At 44.9% G+C, this 20020-nt stretch overlaps 1 long non-coding RNA gene across 1 annotated transcript; it reads left to right on the forward strand.

The window, feature by feature from the left end:
* Nucleotides 1–438: 438 nt before the first annotated feature.
* LOC125338794 lies at nt 439–17955 on the forward strand. Its single transcript, XR_007208362.1, has 3 exons — nt 439–482; nt 12793–12796; nt 17608–17955. It is a non-coding gene; the product is annotated as an uncharacterized LOC125338794 (long non-coding RNA).
* The last annotated feature ends 2065 nt before the right edge of the window (nt 17956–20020 follow it).

Here is a 20020-nt window from a genome sequence, read left to right on the forward strand (position 1 = left end):
CCCCAACATGTGTGTGTGTGTGTGTGTGTGCGTGTGTGTGTGTGTGTGTGTGTGTGAGAGAGAGAGAGAGAGAGAGAGAGAGAGAGAGAGAGAAAGTCCTAGGTCCTGAACTCGGACTGGGTGCTGTGCCTGAGGTATTTTTGTTTTTGTTTATTTGCTCAAAAATAACACTCTACCACTTGAGCCACAACTTCGCTTCTGGATTTCTGTTAGGGTAGTTAGAGAGAAGAATGTTACGGCCCTTCCCACATGGACTGGCTTCAAAGCACAATCCTCAAATCTCAGCCTCTTGAGTAGCTAGGATGATAGATGTGAACCACTGGCACCTGGCAATATTATTATTTTTTATTATATTTTTATTTTCTTTAAGTAGTTGGACTGTTATGGGGTCTAGTGATCAATGAGACCACTCAGATGACAACTGGGGATGGAAAGTAGTTTATTGAGCGAGAAAGTACTAGCACACCAGGACTGCATTCAAGGTCAGGATCTCAAGATGCAGCCAGGACTGCACTCAAGGTCAGGATCTCAAGATGCAGCCTGATCCATCCAGAAGGCTCCTTTAAAACCCCAGACCACAGGAAGTTTTCCTTTTGCCTAATTGTAGTGGCTCATGAATTTCAAGAAGTGTCTAGAAACCAGTTCATTACTTTCAAGAAATATCCAGAAACCAGTTTCAAACAGGTCAGGGCGTCTTGACCATAATGGAAAGCATCTAGCATCTGGTGACAAAACAGGATGTAGCTCTCCTGGAGGCAGGGGGACAATTATAGGTGTGGGTAATACAGAGCAAAATAGGTGTGGGCAATTGCAACTACACAATACAGAGCAAAGAGCCAGTTTCAGAAAAGTTTCACATTGAACAATGACATTAATACTGAACAATATTAGCAATATTTGTTTGTGTAAAGTTAGTATAGTAACAGATTAATTATATACATCACTTCAGTACAAGCGGGAAACCATTGAACATATCCATTTATGAGTATAATACACCCTGATCAATATTACCCCTTTCAGAATTCTCCTCTATCCTTCATGGATGTCAATTTTTATAGATTAAAAAAAAGTTCAGAAAAGTTATATTATTGATTGAAATCACACAGCTGGGACCTATACCAAAAAGGGATTCTCTTGGTGAATGACACCACAAAATGGCAGTCCTGATGTTAATCAAGAAGATGATGTAGGGGAGGACACAGCCCTCATGGTGTTTCTGGGAAAACAAAGAATACAAGTAGCTTCTGAATCCTGTTTTGTTAAGAACAACTGACAGAGTGCAGTAACATGGTTTCATGGTTTCAGTAACATGGTTTCCAGGAAATGGGTGTCTATACAATTGCTTCAGAAATGACCAGGAAGCCCTCATTTGGCAGGAAAGAGCCTGGAATGGTAAAAACTTCTGTTCCATAGCACAATTAGGGCTCCCATCTGTTCCCCACTAACTGTTAGGTAGAAAAAGTGGAAGATACAACACCTTGCAGGTAATGTGTAGCTCATTAAGGAGCTTCTTGTTCCCATAGTGCCTTGGGTTCCTGCTCAAATGATTCTTCTTCCCATAATGCTGTGAATTTCTGTTCAAACACTATTTCCCATAATTCCCGGTGCCTACTCAATCAATGAAAAGAGCTGGGCTCAGAGTGCAAGCACAAGCCACCAACCAATCAATATAAAGTCCAGGGGAGAAGATCTGGGAGGAGCCGCATACTGTAAGGTAATGGTCCCCTTCTGAGAGGATTCCTTTGGACTCCTCTTGGAGGCCCCATTCCTAATGGAGAGTCCTCCTACTTTCCTTTCATGGCTTTGCTTTCACCTTCAAATAAATTATTCTGTTTACCTTTCAAAAAATTTTACTAGAAAGAAAAGCAGCTGCTAAATATTTAGATTTAATTGTTTTGTGTGGTTTTGTTGTTTATTTTTGTTTCTGTTTCCCTCCTTAGATACAATAGTGTTGAGTTCAAACAGCCTCCCTGAATGGCACATTACTGAGTCTTTATCAAGTTAATCTGAAAAAGGACAAGGGTTACAGGAAGAGAAATGTCTCCTAGCTCCTCACCAATGAAGCCCCCTCCCCCATGAATTAGCTTCTTACACTCAAATGAGCTCAAAAGAAACCCTAACTTCAAAGCTGAAGTTAGGGCATAAAGCCACCTCCTCACCACTTTCTCCTCTGGCTGGACTTAAGGAGCAACCCTTCCCCATCCCCCAACTGAGCTACAACCTCCAGTCTCCCAACTTCATTTTTCATCACTCAGCCTTATCCAGACAAGTGTTATAATTGGTTGTGAGCGGTACTGACAATTTTGTACTAAAATTAGCCCCAAAGTATGAGTATGGAAAATTAAAAATATTATTAGCTGCCTTTTTAAATTTTTTTTTGCTGAAGTACAGTATGTACAGATAAGTACATTAATTGAAAATCTGTAAGTAGGTGAATTTGCAGACTTCACATATCTACCTAAGCAGCATCCAGACCAAGAAGTAGAAAAAGCCTTATGCTAGTGGGTCACACCTATAATCCTAGCTACTCAGGAGATTGAGATCTGGAAGATTGTGGTTTGAACTCAGCCCAGGCAACAAAGGCTGTGAGACTCTTATATCTAATGAACTAGCAAAAAAAAAAAAAAAAAAAAAAAAAAAGCTGGAAATGGAGCTTTGGCTCAAGTAGTAGCGCTCAGGAAGAGCTCCCAGGTCCTGAAAGCCCCATGATGGGCACAAAAAAAGGAAATAAAGGTAGAAGGGAGGGAGGAAGGGAGGGAGGACAAACATGATAGCTTTCAAGCTCAAGGATTATAGTCTTCCTGAGTTCTGCCATGTCTAGTTCTACTGCTTTTATTGATGGACTTTCAGCCATTAGGGCTCCTGAATCTGCATAATGTTGAGATTCATCTAGATTTTGGGGTATAGCCATACATTATTCATTATCCTTGGGTTCTAGTGTGATTCTACTACAATTGATTTATCTAGTCTCAGGTTTATGGGCATTTGAGTTCAAAGATTTTGTTATTATAAATTGTTGTGCTTATGAACAAGTGTGTGTGTTTGTGTGTGTGTACTGGGGTTTGAATTCAGGGCCTCAAATTCTTGCTTGGCTTTTTCATTCAAGCTGGTTCTTTATTACTTCACCCATATCTCTGGCTTTTTGTTAGTTAATTGGATTTAAGAGTCTCTTCCCAGCTGGTGTGGAATTGTGATCCTCACATTTCCCTATATCGAGTAGTTGGTTTATAGTTCAAGCCCTAGTACTGATGCACACACACACACACACACCACCCTGCCAAACATCAACAAAACTTGAGAAGAGCATTCTCATAACAGGTATTTTCAGAAGAAATGAGAGAATGTGCATGATTTGTTCTGATAGTAATACCAAAAAGCATCTGAAAGATAAGAAAGACTACTAGCTAACAATGAGTTATCAATTTGGTTGCTTGCATGGTACCTAGGCTCACCCTTCCCTAGAGAATTTTGAGTGGAAGGCACTCACTGTGACCATAGCCAAGGGGATTCTGGGTAATCCTTAGTCATCTGTCCTCTACCATTGTCTGAAGGCTCCTTCCAGCCCACATGAGAATGATCAGGATCTAGAGACTAAGCATGGCCTGTCAGTAGGTTCTGTAGTCACAGAGGTGTAATCTTTGGGCTCTTTACACTTCAGGCTATCATCTCCACCTTGATAGTTCAGCCAAACAATCTTTCTATGTGGTTCTCAAAGCTTAGTGTTGTTCAGGTTGCAAATTCTTCTCATGTGGCACAGCCTAACATGAATTTCTTAGTGCACACAGTCTGATATTTCTTCCTTGTCCATGCCCAGAGCCTTCTCTCAGATCCCATGGAGCATCCTCTGAAGCACTAAGAACCAACTTCTTACCCAGTGCCCGTGGTTCACACCTGTAATCCTAGCTACTCAAGAGTCTGACATCTGAGGATTAAGGTTCAAAGCCAACCTAGGCAGACAAGTCTCCAATTAGCCACAAATTAAAAATAAGCTTCAAGTGGAAGTGTGTCTCAATTGGTAGAGATCAACTTTGAGGGGGGAAAAAGCAGAGCACCCAGGCCCTGAGGTTAAGACCAGTGACAGTGAAGTAAGGAGGCTGAATCTAAATAACTTCTTACAGACATCCTGGTGCCTCTCGCTGGGTGTAGGTAAATCTCCACCAGTGCTGAAAAGCCTAGAGGTGAGAGAGGCCATTGATTGGATGCAGATGCCTAGCTCAAGGTAGACAAGAACTCTGCTTCAGAGAAAAGCAGATGTCATAGCCTTAGGAAAGCTTTGCATATAGAGAATGCCATGGTTCTGCCTTGATTACCTCCCTAAATGGCTTGAATCACCCAAACCTCTGAGTAGCCTTTTAAGATTTCCCCTATATGGAAGGTTGAGGCATATCTTCCCTAGATGGAAAGTTCCCTGAGCTTGTGCCTGAGCATGTCCATATAAGGTCCACCATCTTGCCTTCACAGTGGGGGAAGGTGAAGCCCCCACCTCCCAGGTGATGGGTATATCTGAATCCCTGGAAGCAGTGGTGGGAACTTAAACCTGTTAGTCCAGTGTCTGGGACTGGGAGTTTCCTGTGACCCTGCCCCCTGACCTGACCCTATTTAGGCTTGGACAAGTTCAGGTGCCATTATGCCACACCACATGTCTCCATGTTTGCATCCTGTGTCCTGTCTCCTGGCTCATCTCTGGTCACCATGGCATCACACTTCAGCTCTCTATTGAAGCTGAACCAGTTTGTTGGTATTGTTTTTGTTCTTTCTTTCCTCTCTGGCCTTCATGGCTCAATTTCCTAAAGGGTTAAGTGCATTTGCTGGCTGATGGTCTTTGAGACAGGAGTCCACCATTCAGTCATTGCCTTTTAATAAAGACTCCAAAGTTCAATCTCTCAAAATGTGGTTTCCCTGTTTTCTCACTATATAACAACAGAGCACACACACACACGCACACACACACATGCACACACACATGCACACACATGCACATACATAAAGAGATCCAACTTCTTCATCTTGTCTTCCAACAGGTCTGAGTGGTTTTATTTATCTCTGGAGAAACAAAATCTACCCTGCCTACCTTGATGTCCCAATAGTCCCATCAGAGGTAGGGAGTGAAGGAGAAGGCCTGCTGCGCCCCCCTCCCCCACCACCCTTCCTGTGTGAGGATGGGTACCTGCTGGCAATTGCCTTCTGCATCTGATGCACAAACAGAATAGCTCTTGTTGAACATTTTCTCTGCTGGACTGAGTACTGAAACCCTTGCTAGAACTTCTAGGTGAAGACTGCACATCCACCACAGGTTTCCAAACTCTAATCTGAGCCTTCGAATGCTTTATTCACCCCCTAAATACCAAGTTAGTCTGCCAGGAGAGGGGAGAGGGTCCTGGAGGTTGGATACCAAGTCAATTCAGAACACTGAGGAGGCAGAGGACTTGAGAGTTTGTCCTGTAGGACATGTGCAAACCAGCTTATTCTTTTTTTTAATTTTTGTCAGTCTTGGGGCTTGAACTCAAGGCCTGGGCTTTGTTCCCAAACTGTTTTGCTCAAGGCTAGCACTCTACCTCTTGGAGCCACATCTCCACTTCTGGTTTCCTGGTGGTTCATTTGAGATGAATTGGAGATGATTCATTGTAGAGTCTCACAGACTTTCCTGCCTACACTGGATTTGAACCAAGATCCTCAGGTCTCAACCTCCTGAGTAGTTAGGACAACAGGCATGAGCCACCATAACCTGGCAAAGCAGCCCGTTCTTGCCAGCTGTAGGCATTGCTGGTGCTTTTTTAGCATTTTAATTCTAATCTAATGTATTTATTTTGTGCAAGTATTAGGGATTGAACTCGAGGTCTCATATTCTCCCTAGATTTTTTTCACACAAGGTTGATGCTCTATGGCTTGAGCCACATTTCCACCTCTGGCTTTTTGCTGGTTCATTGGAAATAAGAGTGCCATGGGTCTTTTCAACCCTGGCTGGATTGCAGCCCTGATCTTCAAATTACAGCTCCTGAGTAGCTAGGATTACAATCACAAGCCACCTGTGTCTGGCTATATTCTTACTCATCCTTTCTGCCCTAATTTCTCACTCTTTTACCAGCTTTTCCTTGGTCATTTCCAAGTAAATCAGGTTAATAACAAATCCTCATTTTTGTTCCTCTGGTGAGTCCATTTTAGGTGGAAAATTATTGATTTAAGGGCTGAAGCCTTCCAATAACTTCTCTTTTAGGCCACGTCAACACTTTTGGAAGTATCTCAGGCTCCAGGTCAATTGTAAAGATTTTCTGTTCATCCTTCACTAATCTCCAGACTTTGGCATGTGAGTATTGAAAGCAAGGCTTAAACTTTGAAGTTCTTTATTCAAAAGCTTTTAAGAGAGTTGCCAAAATGCCTTCCATCAAAAGGATTATATAGCACCTGCAGCTCATCCTATAATCCCAGCCACTCTGAAGGCTGAGATCTGAGGATAGCGATTTGAAGATAGCTCTGGCAGAAAAGACCATGAAACTCATACCTACGATTAACCAGCAAAAAGCCTCTTCCCTTTTACAATTGTGGATGAGATTGCAGTTGAACCTCTGAGAAATGCATCCTGGGAATGTATCATGCAGTAGAAGAGGCATTGCTATAGCTGACAAAGCCTCCCAGGGGCAGGCCACAGCCTTGCCTTTGTCTGCTACAAGTTAGGAAGTACCCCTCCCCAACCCATGTGACCTCTCAGGTCACACTAAAGGCAAGGGCAAAAGTACAAGTGAATAAAGAGGCAGAATCTCACCATTCATTAAGCATCACAAGGCCCCATCTGAGCTGAGCACCTATAGCTTACATTTGTATGCATTTCTACCTACTCAGGAAGCTAAAGTCTGAGGATCACAGCAAAGTTAGTCCAGGCAGGAAAACTGATGAGACTCCAATTAACCATAAAAACACCAGAAGTGGAGCTGTGGCTCAACTGATGGAGTGCCATCCTTGAATGAAGAAACCAAAGGAGAATATGAGGTCCTGAATTCAAGTTCCAGTTCTGGCCTTCTACACATAGACACACACTCAGAAACTTCATTTGGGACACCATCTTTTGTAAAGATTAAATAAAAAATGATCTGGTAAGGTATGTCCACTTTGGAAAACTCTACACTTGCCTACTTAAAAATGTAGTTGAGTAATTCCAACTAGACCTAAGATTATCACTGAAAGAATCCATCCCAACCATCCCAGGGGACCACGCAGAGATAGTCATGGACAGGAGAAGAAGGTTTATTAGTGAACCCATATCTCCCACAAGAGAGGGAGCAATATGGTATCTGTACCTAATCCAAGTGGTAGCTTTAACTTTGGGGCTAGAGAGGAGGCCGGTAAGTCTGGACAGAGAGTGAGAGATCTAGGCTGGGTGGAGCTGGGGGAGAGTGGGAGGGACCAAGGACCTAAGGTGGAGGAAAATGCTAACAATCACCCTGGTTGGATCAAATGTAAATGCAAGCCAGCACAGAGAATGTTCTAACGGCATACATCAAGATTGACCTACAACTATTGGGCACTGACTGTATGTCAAGCATCATGCTTAGTATACATTCTCAATCTTTACAGAGGCCCATGCATAGGGTTTATTCTTTTTATTGTTATTACTGTCTTATCTTTAGGTAGTTGTACAAAGGAGTTGCCATTAAACAAAGCAGACATTAATACAAGGCATCTTAATCAATGTTACCCCTTTCAACATTTTCACCCATCCCACCCAACCCACCCCTTACCTCAATTATTTTTTAATTTTGTAGGATATACATTCAGTGTTTTGTTTTGTTTTGTTTTGGTCAGTCACGGGGCTTGAACTCAGGAACTGGGGACTATTCCTGAGCTTTTCTGCTCAAGGCTTATGCTCTACTACTTTGACCCACAGCGCCACTTCTGGTTTTCTGGTGGCTCACTGGAGATAAAAGTCTCATGGGTTTCCCTGCCTGGGCTGACTTGGAATCACAGTCCTCCGATCTCAGCCTCCTGAGTAGCTAGGATGACAGCTGTGAGGCCCTAGTGCCTTTCATTGAATTATTGACTACATTCTACCTTCTTCTCATTTGTCTAATCCTCTCCCCTTGACCTCACCCTTTTTAAGTACCCATTTCCTGGTGCTGTTTTGTTGAACTTTGACTTTACCTTTCTAATGAATTATACTATTTGAGTTCTTCCTCTGAATCTACCATATTCCATTTAGTTCCTTGGTATAAACTGGCATACCACCCAACATATTTACTTATATGTTTATAAACTAACTCTAGCTTTTACATATGAGGGCAAATATGCAACATTTTTCTCTGAGCCTAATTTACCTCACTTATATTTTTTTCAGGTCTTCCCATTTCTTTGCAAATGATATATCATTCTTTCTAATGAATGAGTAAAAATCCACTGTGTATAGTCTACGTTTGCTTGATCTATTTGTCCATTTAGGGGCACCTGGGAGGTTTCTACATCTTGTCTATAGTGAAGAGTACTGCTATGAACATGGATGTGCTGGTGGCTTTACTGTATCCTGGTTTATAATCTTTTGGACAAATGCCCAGGAGTGGAATTGCTAGATCACAGGGTAGCTTTATACTTAATCTCCCATTGCTTTCCAGAGTGCTTGAATAAGTGTACCTTCCCAACAACAGTGTATTAGGTTCCTTTTGGCCACATCATTGCCTGCATCTGTGGAATTTGAGTATTGTTTTGATTTGTACTTCCTTAGTGGCCAGAGATACAGAGCATTTCTTCTATTGTCTATTGGCCATTTTTACTTCTTCTGAGAAGTCTCTCTTTAGCTGATTAGCATATTAATTGGGTTGTTGGTTCTTTGAGAGTGTAATTATTTCGGCTCTCTGTATATTCTGGATATTAGGCCAATGTCTGATATATAGTTGGCAAAAAAAATCTCCCATTCTGAAGGCTGTGTGTATATGTGTATGTGTGTGTGTGTGTGTGCTGGTACTGGAGCTTGAACTCAGGGTCTGAGTGCTATCCTGTCCCTTAGCTTCTCCATTCAAGGCTGTCACTTTATCACTGGAGCCACATTCCCACTCCAGCTTTTGGGTGGTTCATTGGAGAAAAGGTTCTCTCAGAATTTACTGCAAAGGCTGGCTTCAAACTTCCATCTTCAGATCTTAGCCTCCTGAATAGCTAGGATTACAGGCATGAGCCACCAGCACCTGGCTACAGTGTCATTCTCAATTCTGCTTAGCTTTCTGTGAGACTGTAAGAATCCATCTCAGTCATCCCAGGTGACAATGGGGAGCTAGTCAGGGACAGGAGAAGGTTTATAAGGAGATTTATTAGTGAGGCCATATTATCCATGAGAGAGGAAGCCATATGGCATCTGTACCTTCTCCAGGTGGTAGCTTGTAACTCTGGGACTAGAGAGGAGGTACTCTGCATGCTCAGGTAGGTCTGGATGGAGAGTGGGAGTGCCAAACTATCCTAGTGGGAGCTCTAGGGCAGGAAGTAGTTCATGTCCTGATGGAACTGGGGAGGGGGAGCTACAAGCTGCCCCAGGAAATATAGTGGGAGGGGCCCAGGATCTGAGGTGGGGAGTATGCTAACATCCCCCCCTTTGTTGTTTATTAATAATAACTAGGGGTACCAGGCCAGGAATATGAGCAGAGCCATGCTTCTACCCTGTCTCTTTACTGGTTAGTTGAGAGATGGAGTCTCAGAGGGATTTTTCTGCCTAGGCTGGCTTTGAACTTACCACAAAAGCCCTTTTTTATTTCCAATTAAAGCAACAAGGAGACTATAGGAATATTGTTTACCTGTAACTTGTTAAGAATTGACCAACAAATACTTGCCATAGTTCTGGAATGACAAAACTCAGTAGAAGTGCTGAGAGTTTTCAAATAGCAACTGATTAGCACTTTATGGTTCCTTGGGCTGTTTTCTGTGGTCTGAAGTAACTCTCAGGACACCTTTGAACTTAAATGACAGTTTCTTAATGCAAGAATGGAAAGCACTGTGGCAAGAATCCAAACTTGGAATCCTTTTGCTAACTACTAAAATGAATCTAATTGCAAGATAGCATAGAAACCAAATCACATCATTTCTTTGCTCATTCACTCCTTGTGGTCTAACTTGTGGGGATTAACATTACCAACAGGTAGAAGAGAACACAAATGAATAGCGGTCAAGAGGGCAAAGGGTCAGGACCATGTAGAAGTCTCAGCTTCAATGGATCTGAAGTGGCCTGTGCCTTCCGTCCTGAATCAGCAGGCTTTACGTGTGTGTGATGGAGCCAGGCAAGGATCCAGTCTACTTTTACCACAGTGGAGGTAGAATGATGACGTAGTCTCTTCTAGAAGACTGTCAGGCTGTCCTTGAACTTTGCCCAGAGGATATCTCCAGGTTGGAAGGGATGGACAGAGCAGCAGTGACAGTGTCTCCCAGGGGATCCAATGGATTGTCACTCCTCCTGCTGGGTTGCCTGCAATTGAAATCTCCCAGTATTTTCCTGGTTGCTTACTCTGAGTACACTGGCCTTTTCAGGCTGGTGCCCCACTTGTTTTGGCAGAGTGACAACTCTGTTAGAAGGCTTGAGTCTGTAACCATCTCTTGCAAGTGCAGTCTAAAATTCAGTTTGGCCCTCGGGTTACTACAGACCAACCTGCCAAGTTTTCTCTCCGCAGCAGCTAAGGCAGATTCTGAGTCATGGAGGAGGAAGACACCAGTGCTACCCCAATGCAAACCTGTGGCCACCGAACACACTGCAGCCTTGAAGTCTAGGCTGCAACTCTGCCAAGACAGGCCTGCTACAAACCTGGAAGAAAGTGTTCGGGGATGACCAGACTTCACAAGCCATAGTGACCACACTTGCACACTTGTTCCAAAATGACTCTGGTCCTTTGATTTTAAAGGGAGTTGATGAGAGCATAGGGGAGAAAATGGGGAAGTAAAACCTTAGCCTATTTTACCAAGGAGTTGCCAGGATCGTCTAGATGTATAACATTTAACTTTTAGCATAGGTGGACATAAATGACATGCTGGTTTTTCAATGGTGTATTATTTAAATCACAGCCAACTTTTGTCTTTTAAGATACACTTATACCATATTTGAACCTTTTGGTGTTTTACTTTCCAAAAGAAACCATTTTTGTTTCTTCAGTTCCTTTCCTAAAACCCTTTTACTTATTGTTCCTTAATTTGTGTTTTGGATGAACTCTTAGACATATTTCCTTGCACCCAAATCTGATTGGTTTGGTTTTAAAACTGCCCAGTTTTTTCCTTTGGCTTGGAGTCAGGTAACTAACTGCCTGGTGGCATTGTGACTCCCCCAGTGGGCTGCGGGGGGGAAAGCATCTTCGCTGCTGGAGTTTTAAAACTGTCAGCTTTTTTCCTTTGGCCTGAGAATACTTGGTAGTATACTAGTTACAATTGTAGTCAAAAAGCAAGTAATTTTGAAACCATGGTGACCGTTTTTACATATTTTACATACAGACACACAGACATTTGTGCACAAGCATTAAAGCATGCTTAGATTTTTAAAAACTGGCCATGTACGTGTTCTGGAATTCCAGGAGGCAAAATGACATTAATTTTGCCCAATCGTGATGGAACCTCGTGGTCAGTTAGAAACCCAAAATCAGCTGACAAACTTTTCACAGATTATACAGTGAGAAAATGGAGAAGGCACATTTTGAGAAACCAATTCAGCTCCAATGGGGAGCTGAAGTGGGATGCTATGATGACCAGAGAAAGTCCAGGAGAAAGGAGACAGGACACAAACAGCATGGCATAATGATAACAGAGCTGGTCAGATCCTGAACAGGGTCACAGCAAGTCACCTTGATCTTTGAATAATTAAATACAAGGCAGCTCAAAATGGCAGCTGAACTGCTCAGCACCTACCCAGTTCAGTGGGGCAGGATTCTAGGGAGCGTGAGTTTCCACATCCTGGCTCCTGACTCTAGGGATTCGGGCATGCCCATTGAGGGGAGGGCGTAAGTATGGGGGTATGTGGAGGTGGGGGGTGGGAGGTTTGGACTCCATCTTCAACAGTTTTTGGAAATTTACCATGATGCCAAGATGGCCAGTTTTATTATCTGCCACTTGGTCAATGCTAGAGAAAACTTAAGATTTAGCCAACAACAAGCAGAAATTAACAGAATCACAGGCAGGCAGGCAGGCAGGCACAGAAGTTAGAAAGGCAGAAAGACAAAGAGAGTGAGTTCCATCTGCCCGAGTGATCACAGAAGTCCTGTAAAATATTGGGGTTCCAGTGTCCCACAAAGGGGCCACATAGAATTCCAAATTTGGGGCCAAATTTGATTGCATGAGGTTTAAGATCGGGCTCAAATTTGAACGGTTTTCCGGAAGAATTTTAGACTGTCCCCCACTCTTGATAAGTGACCAGCAGAGCTGAAGCTAGCTACCCACAAGTGTCCTAGTGGTGCTTTGTCCAGCTAACATGGAGGGAAAAAACAGCAAATGGAGTCATCACCCACAATCACTGATTCCCTTGACCTACAGCCCAGTGGCTTACAGTCCCCTGGAGTGGGGCTCGCAACTTGGTGCCAAGATTTCTCTATCTGCAGCCTGGTAGCCTTACAGAAAATTGGATCAGAGGCCCTGGCTAACTGCAATAGTCACTCTGTTATGCCCAAGTCATGAGAAGACCACCGAGAGCCAGACGTTCCAAAATGCAAACGCAAGGCTTTATTTAGGAGAGCTGCAGCCCGAACCTCGTCCTACCCACCGACACAGCGGAGGTTAGTTCTTTTTGCGGACACTCACACTCTGATTGTGAGCTGTCGCCTGTACATCTTTCCAATGAACTAAACATAAATCCAGGGGGGTAGAGGGAGTCTGTCCCATTTCGTCCGTCACAGTCAGGAGATACAGAAAACAGAGAAGAACAGTCCAGACCAGTCCTATAACAATGCAGGCAATTTTTCCTTTTCTGCAACACAAACTTTTCTAGTATCTGACTGCATTTACTTTTACTTTCTTTCCTAATTTACCACCGGACCTAGTCTCTTCAGTACTCAATCTCGTCCTAGGCCCTTCTGCTTTCAATTTCACTTTCTCTTTTACATCAAAGTCCAATTAACACATCATTTAGACAACTCAGAGCATTTGACATAAACCTAGACAAACATGCAAAAGTGGCAAAAGTAAAAGCAGTTTGGAGAAGCAACGCTGCTAAGAACTAAATATGCCATAAACAATCTACTAATTTATAAACTGAAGGCACCAACAAACACGGGGCAAGATAACAAAACAAGTTATGCAGGTTTGACACCAAAGAGACTGTCAGACTCACAAACAACACAGAGACAACAGCGCTGCACGGTGGGGTCACTCCCCGCTGCCTGTGAGTGGCTTGGGCTGGCCCCGCGTCTGCCCCTGTCGGCAGCAGCTGTGGGTCAGGACTCAGGGCTGATGCGTCCATGTCCTAGGCTGCCGGCACGGCGAGTTGACTGGGTGGGACCCTCCGGAGCGGAGGGCACAGCTGAAACATTTTCCTCAGAGTCCTCCTCTTGTAGAGTTAACTGGGGTGGGAAGTATGGAGGGGGAAACATTTCCTCCTCCGTGCTTCCTCCCTGGAGGACAGGTGGGTACAATTTCTTCTCTTCCTTCTTGGTTTCTCTCTTGTCTGGATGGCCCGAACGAGGTTGTGTAGATTAGGCGTTGCAAAGTCCTGATCTTACCTATGTCAAAGCTCCCCTCGGGTGGCCAATTAGCTCCCTCAAAGGTGGGCCATTCAGACTTGCACAAGGTGATCCACTTTTCCTTCTTAATGGCCACACTCTGGTTCTGAGCTATCTCCTTAACCTCCTTTCAGTGGGCTAGGGGTCAAGCCTAGGGGGCTAGATGGTATGTTACCCATTTTCCACAGTCTCGTTAGTCCTTCAGTCCACAATAAAACAAAAAAACGGGAAAATAATGACAGTAACAAGGAAATAAAAGCAGGCCTGTGATTTACAAAGTGGTTGAGGTGACATACAAGGTGGAGATCTCCCAAGTTGGTCCGCTGACTCCTGTGAAGGGACAGAAGGAGCAGACCCAAGATCAAGGTGGGCGGATCGAGCCTCGGTTAGGAGGCTCTCCCGGTCAGTTCCGGCCAAAAACCAAACTGACTTGTGCCCTGAAAGTATCAAGGTGGGGCCCCAGGGGTCCCCCTTCAAGGGTGGACGGTCTGGGGCATTCCCTAGTCCCACCAGGATTGCCATGCAAGCGCATTTGCTTCGACAACCCCTTCAAGAAATACGAGTCGGAACGGCCATCCTCAAGAAGGAAGCAAAACAGACAGACAAATGATAGGACAAGACAAATCAACAGCACTGTTTTCTTACCTTCGGAGTCTGGGGTCTCGGGGGTCTCTGAGGCTATCCTGGACGAGCTCCCAACGGTTATGCCCAAGTTGCGAGAAGACCACCAAGAAGACCACCAAGAGCCAGACGTTCTGAAATGCAAAAGCAAGGCTTTATTCAAGCAAGCTGCAGATCGGGCCTCGTCCTACCCACCAACACAGCGGAGGTTAGGAGGAAGGCCCTGAGCTGAGATTTCATAGAGCTTATAAAGGCAAAAAACCAAAGTTACAGCAATCAGGTGTTCAAGCAAGATTAGGATACGGGTATAAATCTGATTGGCTCAGGGCTCGAGGCATTCCAGGGAGGTTAGAGTTAAGCATTCCCAGGCAGTTAGAGTTAAGCAGGGAGTTTCCTGACCGGCGGAGCCCTCATAAGCTTGTTCTGCTAGCTGGGATAATTGGTGGCCTGGGTTACTCATAGCTTAAACAGACAACAAAACAGGGGCTGCCTAAAAATGGGGTTTACTTTAGCTCTTCACACTCATCCTGGTTGAAGGTGCAAATCAGAAGCTGTGGTGGATGGAAGTAGAGCACTTGGTCAGGAGAATGTTCCCTCAGAAGCCTTGTTCCTGGTCATGAACCAATGTAAGAATCCATCCCAGCAATCTAAGGGGACCATGCAGAGACAGTCACAGCTCTAGGGCAGGGAGGAGCTCAGGGTGGAGCTGGGGGGCTACAAGCTGCCCCAGGAAATGTAGTGGGAAGGACCCAGGACCTGAGGTGAGGAGAATGCTAACAGGGACTATGAGGGTCATGAGGCTCACAAAGGTAAAGGGTCTCAGATGGAACTCAACACTGTCTGATACTGTTTTCTACTATGCTATATTAATAATGACAGGAAATTCCCTGGAGGGGACAGAGCTTGGGGTTGTTATAAGATGAATTACCAGAAAAGCCACTTTTTTTCTTTTTCTTTTTGCCAGTCCTGGGGGTTGGACTCAGGGCCTGAGCACTGACCCTGGCTTCTTTTTGCTCAAGGCTAGCACTCTGCCACTTGAGCCACAGTACCACTTCTGGCCATTTTCTGTATATGTGGTGCTGGGGAATTGAACCCAGGGCTTCATGTATATGAGGCAAGCACTCTTGCCACTAGGCCATATTCCCAGCCCAAGAAAAGCCACATTTTGAAGGATAGAATCTTGAAGTCTTTATTAGAGTATTAGCAGTCTGCAAGTAGCCAATTATTACAAAGGCCTGCAGCCTGTAAATATATTTAACACGGTTAAGATACAGGCCAGAGAAACAAGAAAGAACAAAAATTAACACCAACTAACCAGTTCAGCTCCAACAGAGAGCTGAAGTGACATGCCATGGCCAGAGACAAGCCAGGGGACAGGACACAAGATGGGAATATGAATACACATGGCATTGTGTAATGGCACCTGAGCTGGTCTGTGCTTAAATAGGGTCAGGGCAGGGGGCAGGGTCACAGGAAGCTCCCAGTCCCAAGCACTGGACACTGGACTGACAGGGCTAGCAACCTATCAGCCAAGTGTCTGCCCCTGTATCCAGGGATCCAGGTATGCCCCTCACCTGTGGTGAACTCCCCCCCCCCCCCCCCCCCCCGACGCATTAAGACAAGATACCAGATCTTAAGTGGAAATGCTCAGGTACTAGCAGAACTTTTCCATCTAGGGAAGACAGACCTCAAGGTCCTATGATTTAAGCCATTCAAGGAGTTAAGGCAGAATCAGAGCATTCTCTCTATGCAAAGCTTTCCTAAGGCTATGACATCTGCAGTTCTCTGAAGCAGGGCCCTCCTGGCTCTCCTCATTGAACCAGGCACCTGAAATTCAAAGGCTGGCTCTTCTTACCTCCAGGCCTTGGAGCTGGGTGGATGGTCACCAAGCTCCTGGCTGGAAGCCAGGATGTTTGTGAAACCAAGTCCCCAGGCCAGGTGCTGGGATGTCTGTGAGAAATTACTTAGATTCACCTCCCCCACCCCCCACTACTGGGTCCCTACAGCGTGGGCTCGGGGCATCCCTCTCTTGCCCCTGTCTGGGGAAAAGAGGGAAATGGCAGAGGTATGAATCAGCATGCACTGACTTGGCCCACTCAGAACTTATGAGGCAGCTGGCCTCCCTTGTTCTCCTTGGGGACAGTCCCAAGTCATCCTAGGAAGATTACTACCTTCCTGTCTTCACTGCTATTAATAGCCTATGAATAATTCAAAGAGTAAACTTTGAGGAGCCTGGCTTCTTTTTTTTTCTGCCTTCAGGGAGCTGCCAAAGACAGCTCAGCCTCTGGCAGCCTGAAGACAGCCTGGGGAGCACAGGAAGTACAGAAGGAGAAAGCAGTCACTTCCTCAAGCTGAAGGTGCTCAGCTTCCAAGAGGATGTGGAGTCTTTTTCTTGCCTCTGTAATTTACCCCCACACCCTAATCACCCCCAAATAACAGATAACACACCTTTTGCTCCAAGGTCTAAGGGCTGGTTTCCCTCCCTTTTTCTTCAGATGAAGGGCTGGGTGGTCCTGGGAAGAATTCCTTGTAGCTCCTTCAAGCTTGGTGACAAAGGATCAGGGATTTGCCAAAGAGCAGAAGTTCTGGAAGGCAGCTGCGTGTGACATGGGAATGATCTCCAAGGCCTCTTCTGACCTGTTCTCATGGAGAAGTATTAGGCAGATGCTGTCAAAAGCAAGGGTGGTGGTATCTGCACAGGACAGAGGAAAGACAGATTGTGCTTTCAAAACAACATAACACAGCTGGGTCAAGAGGCTCTGCGGAATCTTACAGGATTTCCTGCAGCCGGCTGCTACTACTGAACTGAGCATCCAGCCTTCCCAAGATTGTTCTGTTTTGAGGGAGGGGGTTCATTTATTTTTACTTTTGTTATGGGGTCCAGAAATTGACAATGAGACCACTCAGATGACAAGGATCAGGGATTTGCCAAAGAGCAGAAGTTCTGGAAGGCAGCTGCGTGTGACATGGGAATGATCTCCAAGGCCTCTTCTGACCTGTTCTCATGGAGAAGTATTAGGCAGATGCTGTCAAAAGCAAGGGTGGTGGTATCTGCACAGGACAGAGGAAAGACAGATTGTGCTTTCAAAACAACATAACACAGCTGGGTCAAGAGGCTCTGCGGAATCTTACAGGATTACCTACAGCCGGCTGCTACTACTGAACTGAGCATCCAGCCTTCCCAAGATTGTTCTGTTTTGAGGGAGGGGGTTCATTTATTTTTACTTTTGTTATGGGGTCCAGAAATTGACAATGAGACCACTCAGATGACAATCAGGGATGGAAAGTAGTTTATTGAGCGAGAAAGCACAACCAGGACTTCACTCAAGGTCAGGATCTCAAGATGCAGCCCCGAGCCATCTCAGAAGGCTGCTTTTAAACCCCAAAACCACAGGAATTTTCCCTTTTGCCTAATTGTAGTGGCTCGTGAATTTCAAGAAGTGTCCAGGAACCAGTTCATTACTTTTGAGAAATATCCAGAAACCAGTTTCATTACTTTCCAGGAATGCCCAGAAACTGGTTTCAAACAGGTCAGTGCATCTTGACCATAATGGAAACCATCTAGCCATCTGGTGACAAAACAGGATGTGGCTCTCCTGGGGGGTGGGGGGGACAGTTACAGGTATGGGTGATACAGAGCAAAACAGGTGTGGGAAATTGCCAACTACATAATACTGGGCAAAGGGCCAGTTTCAGAAAAGTTTCACATTGAACAATGACACTAATGCCAAACAATATTAGCAATACTTGTTGTAACAGTATAGTAACAGATTAATTTTTTTTTTTTACCAGTCCTAGGGTTTGAACTCAGGGCCTGAGCACTATCCCTGGCTTCTTTTTGCTCAAGGCTAGCACTCTACCACTTGAGCCACAGAGCCACTTCCAGACTTTTCTATATATGTGGTGCTGAGGAATTGAACCCAGGGCTTCATCTATATGAGGCAAGCACTCTACCACTAGGCCATATTCCCAGCTCCAGATTAATTATATCACTTCACTTTCCTCTTTTTTTTTTTTTGTAAAGGTCATGAATGGGGGCTACAGTTATATAAGGTAGTACATTCCTTTTTAAACACCCCCTCCTTCATTTTCTCCCACTTACCACTCCCTACTTCCCTCCCAACCCCCAGGCTGTAAAATTCATTTCCCATAGCGTCCAGTGAGTATCATAGTTGCATTAGTTCATCCTTTGTCCTGCTGTTTCTGTGATTCCCTTTCTTTTCCATGGATCAGATAAACTTATATATGAGACAAAGGGTACAGAAAACCAAAACAGAAAGAAAAAAGTAGTAATAACTGCATACAGGACATAACAAGAACCTCTTATTTCCAATTATTTGAGTTCGTTTTCATACACTTCATTATATATGGTCCTATGCACTTAATACAGGGCTATTGTGATCCTTGAAGGAGGCCTCTCTGAATGTTTTGTTGTTTATTTATGTGCCAGTACTGGGACTGAGTACCAGGACTGGTACTCAGAGCATGAGTGTTTTCCCTTAGCTTTTTTGCTCAAGTCTGCTGCTCTTCCACTTGAGCCACAGTTCCACTTCTGGGATTTTTCTTTTTTTTTTTTTAATGACTAATTGGAGATAAGAGTCTCATTAATTTTTATGCCCATATCTCAGCTTTCTGAGTAGGTAGGGTTGTAAGGTGTGAGCCACCAACACCCAGCCCAAACCTTACAGTTTGTTTGTGCCAATCCTGGGGCCTGAATTCAAGGCCTAGGTACTGTCCCTGAACATTGTGGCTCAAGGCTAGTACTCTACCATTTGGGCCACAGCTCTGCTCAGGGCTTTATTGTGGTTCATTGAAGATAAGAGTCTCAGAGTTGGGGCTGGGGATATAGCCTAGTGGCAAGAGTGCCTGCCTCGGATACACGAGGCCCTAGGTTCGATTCCCCAGCACCACATATACAGAAAACGGCCAGAAGCGGCGCTGTGGCTCAAGTGGCAGAGTGCTAGCCTTGAGCGGGAAGAAGCCAGGGACAGTGCTCAGGCCCTGAGTCCAAGGCCCAGGACTGACCAAAAAAAAAACAACAAAAAAGAGTCTCAGAGTTCCTTGCCTGTGTTGGAATTGAGCTATGATCCTCAGATCTCAGCCTCTTGAGCAACTAGATGACAAGGATGAGCCACCAGTGCCTAGCTTCAAACCTTAGAGTTTCTCATGAAACTCACTGTTAATATGTCCTCTTCCATTTGGGCCGCTGTCCTAGGAGCCCCCAGCTGCCTCAGTGGAATGCCCTCCACCTGATCTGAACTCCACCCTGCCCTTCATGAAGAAAAGAGATCATTTCCTGGGGTTCCTGTCAGTTTCTCAGGCTCTGTCTGCATTCCCAATCTCTGCCCAGACCTAAACTCTGCTCTGCTTCTGTGCTGTCTTCAGTGACCACATGCAGAGACCTCCCACCTCTAGTCCTCTTGGTGTAAGGAAGCCCCTGGAAAATAGACAGGGGCTATTTCTCCCTCTCCCATAGGGGAGGTGGCCTGGTCAGCCTCGGTTGACAATAAAATCCTTTTCCTGCACATGACTGTGTTCCTATGGTCTTCTGGGACAGGTGCTTTCACCCACAATTCCTCTCCATACTCTCATGCATGATTTGTGGAGCAGCTAGGATGGTAGACGAGCACACAGCACCATGGTAGATCTGAAGTTTTTTGCTGGGAGATCATGGCTTTCTTTCCCCATGGGTGTGGCACCAGGAAGCACTCTCCTGCTTTGGAACATACTCCCTTCTTATGAGCCAT

This window comes from Perognathus longimembris, chromosome 20 (assembly GCF_023159225.1).
Source record: "Perognathus longimembris pacificus isolate PPM17 chromosome 20, ASM2315922v1, whole genome shotgun sequence".
Lineage (NCBI taxonomy): Eukaryota > Metazoa > Chordata > Mammalia > Rodentia > Heteromyidae > Perognathus > Perognathus longimembris.